Raw genomic sequence first — 11,386 nt, forward strand, 5'->3', positions numbered from 1 at the left:
TGCAGCTCTGAAATATGGCAAACCTGGTGGCGAATGGCATCTTGGCAGCTTCACGCTTGATTTTCCTCAATTCATGGACAGTTATTTTGCGCCTTTTTTGGCCAACACGCTTCTTGCGACCCTGTTGGCTATTTGCCATGAAACGCTTGATTGTTTCGGTGATCACGCTTCAGAAGTTTGGAAATTTCAAGACTGCTGTATCCCTCTGCAAGACATCTCACAATTTTGGACTTTTCAGAGCCTGTCAAATCTCTCTTCTGACCCATTTTGCCAAAGGAAAGGAAGTTGCCTAATAATTAAGCACACCTTATATAGGGTGTTGATGTCATTAGTCAACACCCCTCCTCAATACATAGATGCACATCACCAGATTTACTTAATTGGTAGTTGGCTCTCAAGCCTATGCAGCTTGGAGTAGGACAACATGTATAAAAAGTATCATGTGATCAAAATACGCATTTGCCTAATAATTCTGCACACAGTGTATTAGGAAAGAACGCCTTAGCAACAGTTAAGCCCCCATCTCACATAGCGAGATCGCTAGCGAGATCGCTGCTGAGTCATGGTTTTGGTGATGCAACAGCGACCTCACCAGCGATGTCGCTATGTGTGACACTTTGCAGCGATCAGGCCCCTGCTGTGAGGTCGCTGATCGCTGCAGAATGTCCTGGACCTTTTTTTGGTTGTTGTCCTCCCGCTGGTCAGCACACATCGCTGTGTGTGACCAGCGGGAGCAGCGATCAGGCTGGTAACCATGATAAACAGCGGGTTACTAGGGGCGCACGCGCACTTAGTAACCCGCTGTTTATCATGGTTACCACTCTGCTACGGTGAGCGGTAACCTCCCGCTCACCATAACAGAGTGGTAACCATGATAAACAGCGGGTTATTAAGTGCGTGTGCGCCCCTAGTAACCCGCTGTTTATCATGGTTACCAGCCTGCTCCTGCTTCAGCAGGTTGGTAACCAGGAGCAGGACATCGTGGAAAGATTCTTTCCACAATGTCGCTGCTCCCCTGATCGTTGGTGAGCCTGCCTGTTTGACAACTCACCAGCGACCACATAGTGACGCAGCAACGATCCCTGACAGGTCGTATCGTTGTCGGGATCGCTGCTGCGTCGCTAAGTGTGACGGGGCCTTTAAGCATGGTGGAGGATCCATAATGCTGTGGGGTTGCTTTGCTGCGTTTGGTACTAGAGACTTTGACCGTATCACAGGAATCATGAAATCAGAGAATCCTCCAGTAAAGACAGTGACCCAAAGCACACATCCAAAAGTACACAGGAATGGTTGAAAAGAAAAAATGGACTGTTTTAAAATGGCCAGCAATGAGTCCTGACAAGTGTTGAGCGAGTATGTTCTGTCCGAGTATGCTCGGGCGAGCTCCGAGTATTTATAGCTGCTCGGTGATATGTTTGAATCACTCCCGTGTGCATGATTTGCGACTGTTTGACAGCTTTATTACATGTGAGGAATGTGTAAGAAATAGACATTCCTCACATGTAATAAAACTGACAAACAGTTGCAAATCATGCACACGGGAGAGATTTAACCATATCACCGAGCAGCTGTAACTACTCGGAGCTCGGCCAGAGCATACTCGGCGAAAGGGTTAACAGAACATACTCGCTCATCACTAGTCCTGACCTCAATACCATTGAAAATCTTTGGGATGAGCTGAAATCTGCCATTGGGGGAAAAAAAAAACTGCAAACATTTAAGAGCTTGAACAAACTGCAAAGGAAGAGTGGGAGAAAATTCCAGCTGAGAAGAGCAAGAAGCTTATAGATGGCTACAAGAAACGTTTGGAGGCTGTCATCAATGCCAAAGGGTGTGCAACCAAGTATTAATTATGGGTGCCTTCATTGCTGCACATGCTGTTTATTCTGTTTCTTCTTTGAAATTGCATCATGGAAGTTGAAAAACAATGTTTTATTGTCGTATTACTTTGGACCACTAATTAAAAAATCCTGAGGATATAAGTTTGGTACATTTCCATTTATTTCTGGAGATATTGTATAGTCTATGAAAAAAGTGATGGTGAGCAGCACTGTAAGGATATGATGCAGTGTGTCCTGTGGGAGCTGCGTCTTGCCGACCCGATCATCTTTTTTAGTGTAAATTGCAAAGCAAAATTCAGAATATGGCACGTTATGTTGCTAAAGGCGGCCATACACCATAACATTGTGCTCAGCCGGTGTGCATGTGTTTCCAGTGGGGAGAGGGAAGTAAGCTTCTGGTCACCCCTGGTGAGGCCAAAGGTATCAAGCATAGAAATTTAACAAGTTTCATCCTTTTCTCCTTAGAAGCAGGAGGTCTCTATACACATTACATGGTCGGCTGGTCTCTCGATTCTGCAGACATTTTACCTTTTGTGTATCGAGGAACTATAGGCCCCCATACACACTGGACTACTGTCGGCTGAACCTGCTGATATCTACGGGTTTGGACGATGGTCTCGTGTGTGTGTATGGGGGCACTGGCCGACTGCTGATCAGGAGAGATGTCGATTGCACATGTCTGATTTCGGACTGCTGATCGCATTGTTCTCCATGAGATAAGCCGCCATCAGTTTTCTTATATAGAACATAGGAAATTAGGAGATCTTGGCCGAACGAGCTCCTGTGTATGGAAGGGACAGATGAAATGGCTGTCAGCCGAACGATTGCCTGAAGCATTGTTCAGCCGAAGCCATCTAATGCTTGAGAATTACATGATCTCCATCTTTTGGGTGCTCGTCCTGTATGAGGGTAAACTCCCAGAAAGCGAAGTTCTGATAAGACAAGAGCAGCAAAACAGTAAATCCAATTGACCTAAATTGCAAGTTCATATTTTAGATGTGACCTTGTAATTTTAGAAAAATCAGATTAATAAAGCATACCTAGGACACATTCAGACTCTCATGTTCTTTCTATTGGTTTTAGGCCAAGTTCACACATTCAGTATTTGGTCAGTATTTCACATCAGTATTTGTAAGCCAAAACTAGCAGTGGAACAATCCGTGGCCTTATTCACAGAACACCCACACATTATTGTCTGCGGCGCTGTTCACATGTTATTTCTTCTGTGGACAGAGCGGTCCACAAAAAAAAATCACGGAGATGCGGCAGTTTTTCATCCAAGTTACGAGTCAGTCATCCACACAAGTCTTTGGGTCTTAGAAAATCGCAAACATTACACTGTTTGCTGTCCATGATTAACACTGCAATGGGTAGGAGAAGGATTGTAATTTTTTTTTTCTTATATGAGAAAATCACTCATGGCAAAAATTGATACTGATCAAACACTGATGAAAATCTAATCCAAAACACTGACTGTCAGCTGACAGTCATTGAATATGTATGCCTGCCCTAGACTGCTGTAATTTTCTTAAAGGGCATCTTGGAATCTAGATGGACTCCCTCTTTATAGTGAGCCATGTTTCATTCTGAAATGTTGAAGTGTTTCAGTAACAATTTACACTGAAAAATGAGTCAGGTTTGGGTAGAAGAGTCCACTGGGCATCTCCCTCTGGCTTCTTCCAGCCCAGCTCGGCTTGATTAACACTTCTCTCGAAAGGGAGAGATCTGTCAATTAAGCCAGGCTGGGCGGGGATAAGCTGGAGGGAGCTGCTCAGTGGACCTCTCTTCTTGTGCTTGGCTTATTTTTCCAGTTATGTAATGAAGGAGCCTATTTGGATTTCTTTTCAAGGCCTAATTCACAAATCTGTTTTGTGATTCGCGATGAGCTGCAATTCCTGACCATGGATCTCCTGACCTGAACGAATAGCCTCATTGCCATACATGAGACTGTTAGCTTGGATCAAGAGACCTGTGGTCGGTTGGTAATAGCAGACCATCAACAACCATATAATACAGATGTGTGAATGCGATCATAGGCTGAATTGGGAACTGAGAAGTATCAAGATTTTGGCCATTTTTCTGCCTTAGATATTTTGTAAAATAGATTCAGGTGGGAAACTTATTCTTTTTTTTTTTAGCTTGTTTTATGTCACACATCAAGACTGTAAAACTAGCCTTGATGGCGTTTAATACACACAGTAGAGCGATTTCCGTGCTGGCTTCTCCGCCCGTGAAATTGGATTACACCGTCAAGGTGTGTGGGATCATGGCGGCACGCACTGAACTCCCTCCAGACGGAGACCATAAATATTTTGTCTGTTGTTCATGTCATTAAATAATCAGCTTTATGAAGCAGTCACAGGAAAAATACAGATAAGCCAAATCATGTCAGAGAAGTTTTTGGTCCTTTTGTAGCGCATTTGGAAAACTATGTTAATATGATTATTTGCTAATGTAAAAAGTCAGTCCATGCTTGAGCCTACAGAACTCAGTGAAGAAGTGCAGGTCCCCACCACAAATGGTCACATCCACGGTAATGACATCATTACTAGCAATGACATCACACCTGGTCCACCTATAAAGACGCTAAATGCTGAGCCTAACCGAGATAAAGGGAACCTGTCACGTTGTACGTGTCGTCCGATCTGTGGAAAGCATGGTGTAGAGGAGAAGCGGAGTAAAATGTGTAGGGTTGTTGGAAAAGATTCAGTATAACTTGTGTTTTATTCATTGAAATCCCTGTTGTTTGTATGTGACGCGCCCCCTGGGCCGTGGGGTACTCGGTGCCGGGCCGGTCGTTGCTAGGGGAGATGTCACAGTGGCGGTGACCCCGTCCGTGACCCAGGGCGGTCAATAAAAGGGGTTATTTACAGGGGAATTAAAGTTCTTATATCCTGTTCGTGACGCCAAAGATGACGCGCCCCCTGGGCCGTGGGGTACTCGGTGCCGAGCAAATTGTAGCTAGGGGAGATGTCACAGTAGCAGTTACCTGGTCCGTGACCCAGGGCGGTCAATCAAAGGGGTTTATTTACAGGGGATTTATAGTTCTTGCATAGAATTTGTGACGCCACCTGTGGTATGCGGCTAGAGAGAGTCGCTGCTGCGGAGCAGGTCCTCTGGAGCTGATGTAAATGCAGCAGAGTTGGTTTAGCTCTCCACAGGTAGAGCTTAGCTCCAGGGAAGTGTAGATGTTAAAGATGTTGCAGAGTAGTGCAGGGGGTGATGGCGCAGCAATAATTTTGCAGAGACAGTGGGGTGCAGTCTTCAGGGTTTACTCACAGTTGATAAGTTCCTCAGCTTGCACTTTCCGTAGTACGACCTCCCACGTCATGCTGCGTTCACCAGGCAGGGGTTCAGCCAACCCTCAGATATTTCAAGAGTGCCTGACAGGACCCCGTTCTATATGCCCTTCTCAGCCATCTTCCTGTGCTGGCCCTCACCCTTCTTGCCCTGCGCCTCGCCAAACAATGTCCCAAGCCGGTATCCTCAGATCTTTCTGGGCAACCTGGAGTTCCCTGGATCCTATGTGGTTACCTTTTTGGTGACTTGAGTGCGGATGCGGCAACTGCACCCTGAAAGTACAGAAGCCGTCGGTTTCTAGTTGAACTTTGTAATTCTCACTAGTTAGGGGCCGGTCCCCACTGCTGCTCGATCCCTCCACCGCCTGGCAGATTCGGGCGTACGGGCGGCCTCCAGCACTGGCACTGCCCGTACCCCTAGGATCCCTTTCACGTTCCTGGAGCCTTTCTCCTGCTCCTCTCTCTCTCTCTTCAGTCTTAGGCCTCTCTGGCTAGGCCCTCCTCCTGAGCAGAGCTCCTGCAGAGCTCCTGCTCCCACTACTTCTCCTCTCAGACTGCACTCTCACACCCAAGATGGCTTCCCTCTTTATACTATTCCTAACAAGTGCTCCCCTGATTTACTTCCTCCACCCACACCCACTACATGGTTCACCCTACTTTGGTTCCCCCCACTCCAGCCAGGGACAGGGCTCAGCAGGAAAGCGACACATCTTGCCCCTCCTGCTGGTCTGGAGTAGTGTAGTGCTGGATACAGGTGTTAGGGTCCTGGGCAGTACTCCTTCTTTACCTGAGAGTGAGATACCACACCTCTGGGTGAGATGCAGTACCTCCGTGGCGACTGAACCCGCAGGGGCGCCACATATGCTTGAGTCCACTGAGCGGTCCTACTGTCAACCACTGAATAGGACCGTCCACTGGACTCACATGCTTGCAAACACCACGGATTAAAATTAACAAATTCAAGTTTTACTGAAACCTTTCCCAGAAAAATGTAAATCAATCTGTTCAGCTCCTCCTGCTCTACAACATCTTGCCACATATTAGATACCATTTCCATCATGAAAATAAGATAAAAAAAAGCATGGCTGCCCTCTTCAAACAACAGCGCCACTCCTATTAATGGGCGATGTTTGGTATTGTAACTCAGTACCATTTACTTAGAGGGCTAAGGTTGCAACGCTGAGTACGGAGGCAAGAGGTGGATGGATTTTTTTTTTTTGGGGGGGGGGTTGTAAAGCTCCAAATTTCCTGGAATGTCCAATAAATTTTAATTCTCAATATACCAATAATGAATCCAGTTATTTAAAATGATATTTTGGCCTTTAAAGGAATATTCCAGCCAAATGCACTGGACAGGATATAAATGCTAGGGCGGTGGGGATAAGAGCTGTTTCCGTCAGTACCATGATGGAGCAGCAGGACACATACTCAACTGCCCCTCCATTAGAAATAACAGGCGGACCCTCTCCAATCCGGTGGATAGGTGCCTTTAAGAGCTGCATTGATGGATTAAGATTTGGATCCATACAATTTTCGCTGCAGGACACTGCAAGCACTGGGTTTATAAATGAAAGCTAAAATATCTCATCACGAGAATTGCGGAAATACGAGTTTTCCACAACTTTTTTTTTAGTGTGGTGTCTCCTTGTAGTTTACCCAGGAGTTATACTTGAAGAATGCGCAAGTTGCACGAAACACCAAATCTAATCATCTGCAAACTTTGATTATTCTTTACATCTGGTCCAGTGTCAGCTCTTGGAGCTCATGCTCAGAAGTCAGGGCAGAGTTTTATTTTTATAAAAAAGCTTTTAGGACCTGGCTTTCAAATGTCTGCACAATGTCTGTAAGCCTCTAATAAGCTCATCGACTTTGTTTGTTTTCAAAATTTCAAGAATAGAATAGAGAAATAGACAAACTTGTCTGAGATCAGTAGGATAAGTAAATGTGCTGGAAACACAAAAACAAGAACAAAATTCTATAATTTGCCAATTATTTGTCTGATTATATAGACTGTTTTGGACATTACAATTTACCTACCAATGTTTTGCAATTATCTTTAAAACGAAAAGGTAATTTCCACTGACCTAATGATACCATAGGAAACTTTGGCATAAACTTGTTTCGCCAAGACTTCCTCTCATCCGTGGTCTCATTACCAGAGTGCCCTGCTCTGTCATTACATCCAGGGCCTGGGGCTGTTGTTACAGACCTAATTGTTGTTTGGGATGAGGTGACCGAGGCCTGTGGAGCTTACACTGTGCAGATATTCAGCCTTCTGCCCGGCATACTGCTGGGGGTTCAGGATTACAGATTAAAGAAGGTGTGAATTTTGCAAGAAGCCACAAAAGCAGGAGCCAGAGCTGCGAGAGGGTCACTTACTTGTTGACCTGTATATTAAAATCAAGCAAACCCTTTACGAAAAATGAACACACTATTTCTTCTCCAACTCTAAATTTGAAAACCGTTCCCCTCATTTGCTTTTATTTGGTCCTATCAATGGGTGTAGGAAAACCTCAGGGGCGGACCTACCGCCCGTGCAGCCGGTTCATTGAACGGGGGCCCCGAGGGAGAGAGGGCCCCTCCAACCTCCAGCAGGGCCGCCATCAGGGCATGACTGCCCTGACTCCAACATGGGGCCCGGGCTGTCGGGGCCCCCTCGGAGCCCCGTTGGGGCCCCCGTCTTGTGCGTCTCCTCATGGGGCCCCCCCGCAGGACCCCCCGCCGTCACATGACCGGAGATGTCCCTGCGCTCAGCATGGGCCCCCGGCCCCATGCTGAGCGCAGGGACATCTCCGGTCATGTGACGGCGCCGGCACAATACTTACCCCTCCCCGTGCCTCCGCAGCGTCTTCCGCGTCCTCTGACTGTGACGTCTCAGGTCAGAGGGCGCGGTGATATGTTTACAGCGCGCGCGATCTCTCCTGAGCTGTCACAGCGGGAAGACACGGGCGACGCTGTGGAGTCCGGATCAGCATCAGGTGAGAAGTGAGGTGAGTATTTGATTATTTTTTTTTATGTATGGGGGCATGGGGATTATATGGTGGGGGGAGAGTGGGTGTGACATCCTGCATGGGGCATTATATGGGGGGGTGACATACCGCATGGGGCATTATATGGGGGGGTAACATCCTGCATGGGGCATTATATGGGGGGGGTGACATCCTGCATGAGGCATTATATGGGGGGGGACATCCTGCATGGGGCATTATAAGAGGGGGAGGGGGGAATTGACATCCTGCATGGGGCATTATATGGGGGAGGGGGGGATGTGACATCCTGCATGGGGCATTATAAGAGGGGGAGGGGGGAATTGACATCCTGCATGGGGCATTATATGGGGGTGGGGAGGAGTGTGACATCCTGCATGGGGCATTATAAGAGGGGGAGGGGGGAATTGACATCCTGCATGGGGCTTTATAAGAGGGGGAGGGGGGAATTGACATCCTGCATGGGGCATTATATGGGGGTGGGGAGGAGTGTGACATCCTGCATGGGGCATTATAAGAGGGGGAGGGGGGAATTGACATCCTGCATGGGGCTTTATATGGGGGTGGGGAGGAGTGTGACATCCTGCATGGGGCATTATAAGAGGGGGAGGGGGGAATTGACATCCTGCATGGGGCTTTAAATGGGGGAGGGGGGGGATGTGACATCCTGCATGGGGCATTATAAGAAGGGGAGGGGGGAATTGACATCCTGCATGGGGCATTATATGGGGGTGGGGAGGAGTGTGACAACCTGCATGGGGCATTATAAGAGGGGGAGGGGGGAATTGACATCCTGCATGGGGCATTATATGGGGGTGGGGGGGAGTGTGACATCCTGCATGGGGCATTATAAGAGGGGAAGGGGGGAAGTGACATCCTGCATGGGGCATTATAAGGAGGGTGTGTGTGTGACATACTGCATGGGGCATTATAAGGAGGGGGGGTGTGACCTCCTGCATGGGGCATTATAAGGGAGGGGGTGGTCTGACATATTTCATGGGGCATTGAAAAGGGGGGAAGTGACATCCTGCAAGGGGCATTATATGGGGGGGGGGAGGTGACATCCTGCATGGGGCATTTTATGGGGGGTAGAGGTGACATCCTGCATAGGGCATTAAAAGGGGGGTGTCATCCTGCATGGGGTATTATAAGGGGGGAACAGCCTGCATGGAGCGTTACATGGGGGCCAGTATTCTGTATGGAGTGTTATATGGGGGACAGTATCCTGTATGGAGCGTTATATGGGGACCAGTATCCTGTATGGAGCATTATATGGGGACCAGTATCCTGTATGGAGCATTATAAGGGGGTCAGTATCCTGTATGGAGCATTATATGGTGCCCATAATACTGTATGGAGGACTATACTGCCCGGTCTGCACTGTGCGCTGTGAGGATTCGCCGGTTTCTGAGCTATTGTAGAATTTACAATAGATATCGCTCGTGTAATGGGGCATTATAAGGGGGGGAACAGCCTGCATGGAGCGTTATATGGGAGCCAATATTCTGTATGGAGCGTTATATGGGGGTCAGTATTCTGTATGGAGTGTTATATGGGGGACAGTATTCTGTATGGAGCATTATATGGGGGCCAGTATTCTGTATGCAGTGTTATATGGGGACCAGTATCCTGTATGGAGCGTTATATGGGGACCAGTATCCTGTATGGAGCATTATAAGGGGGTCAGTATTCTGTATGGAGCATTATATGGGGACCAGTATCCTGTATGGAGCATTATATGGGGGTCAGTATCCTGTATGGAGCATTATATGGGGTCCATTATACTGTATGGAGGACTATACTGTCCGGTCTGCACTGTGCGCTGTGAGGATTCGCCGGTTTCTGAGCTATTGTAGAATTTACAATAGATATCGCTCATGTCATGTAGTAAGTGAAATCCTTGGCCTTGTACTATATATATATTTTTCTCTGTGGTATCTGTGCATCATAAATCATGGTATGTGTTAAAGGGCTCACTGAAACTCTGTCGCCCAGGGCCCACAAAAACCTGGAGCCGGCCCAGGGGGTAAGTATAACAAGTTTTATTTTTTTTAAATACAATTAATTAACTAGGAGTGGGGGGGGTGAGAGATGCACGGGGGGGGGGCCCTTCATGCCCCTTATAAAGGGCAAGGGGGGGGCCCCCAAAAAATTCTTGCACAGGGGCCCACTACAGTCTGTGTCCGCCCCTGGAAAACCTCATGCATTTGCCCAACCTTTTCACTTAGCTGAAGAAACGGGAGAATAGGACCTTGAATGACAGACCAACACTTGTCCTGTGAACGGATTGAGTGCTATAGGCAACGACATAAGGCCGACTTTCCATTGTGTGGCTCCCTCATGACCGCGTGCAACTGCTAAAGGATGCACAGATATTTGGGTATTGTCATTGACCACCAGATGCTGCCTCAATCAGGCCATACACACTAGACTTATGTCGACCGAACCCAACCAAAATCAACGGTTTCAACTGACGGTCTACTGTGTACGGAGGCGCCGGCCAAATGATGGCTAGGAGAGATGTCGACCACATTTGTCCAATTACGGACTGCTGATCGCATTGTTCTCCCTAAGATAAGCCAGCAGTCGATGTGTCAGTCTGTGGTTTTCTCATAGGGAACCCAGAAGTTCTCGGTCGAATGAGCCCTCCTGTGTATGTTGAGAGTCCGCTGAGATGGCCAAAAATCTTTCATTCAACAACCATGTAATGTGTACAGCTGGCCTTAGGGACCACAACACAACCCTGTGCAGGAAGACCTTGTGACAGAGGATGTACAGCTCCTTAGTAAACAGGCACCTTGCCTATGTGCAGTACCATATATATAGAAATGCTGTTACCTAGAAGCAATATGCTCCTATACCATCATACACACAGGGTGTGATGCATCATACCGCATTATGTTTTCTATCTGATACATAGGGAACCAGAGACGTGAAGAGGTACAGTAGAGACCATAAGTACAAGAAACTTTTTTTATTTTTGCACTGGTTATAAATCTCTTGCAGTGCTACACGGATGAATAATACATTTCCACCTTTCCTCTCTTTTCAGTGTTTTGTCAGTTTTCACTGTGTAGCAAACAGCGGGCAGGTGCCTTATGGTCAATTAGCTGATTATCTAGCCCGGGGCTCTATCACAAGAGACAGAGCTGCTGTGTATATATAGAGCAACAGCAATTGTCCCACATACAGCCTTCTAAATGTAACACGGAAATGGTTAGCTGAGGCATATGGCAATATTATGACTATGTGCAACCTT

Source organism: Phyllobates terribilis, unplaced genomic scaffold (genome assembly GCF_046119375.1).
Source record: "Phyllobates terribilis strain yellow unplaced genomic scaffold, ASM4611937v1 Scaffold_5__5_contigs__length_657084704, whole genome shotgun sequence".
NCBI classification, from domain to species: Eukaryota; Metazoa; Chordata; class Amphibia; order Anura; family Dendrobatidae; genus Phyllobates; species Phyllobates terribilis.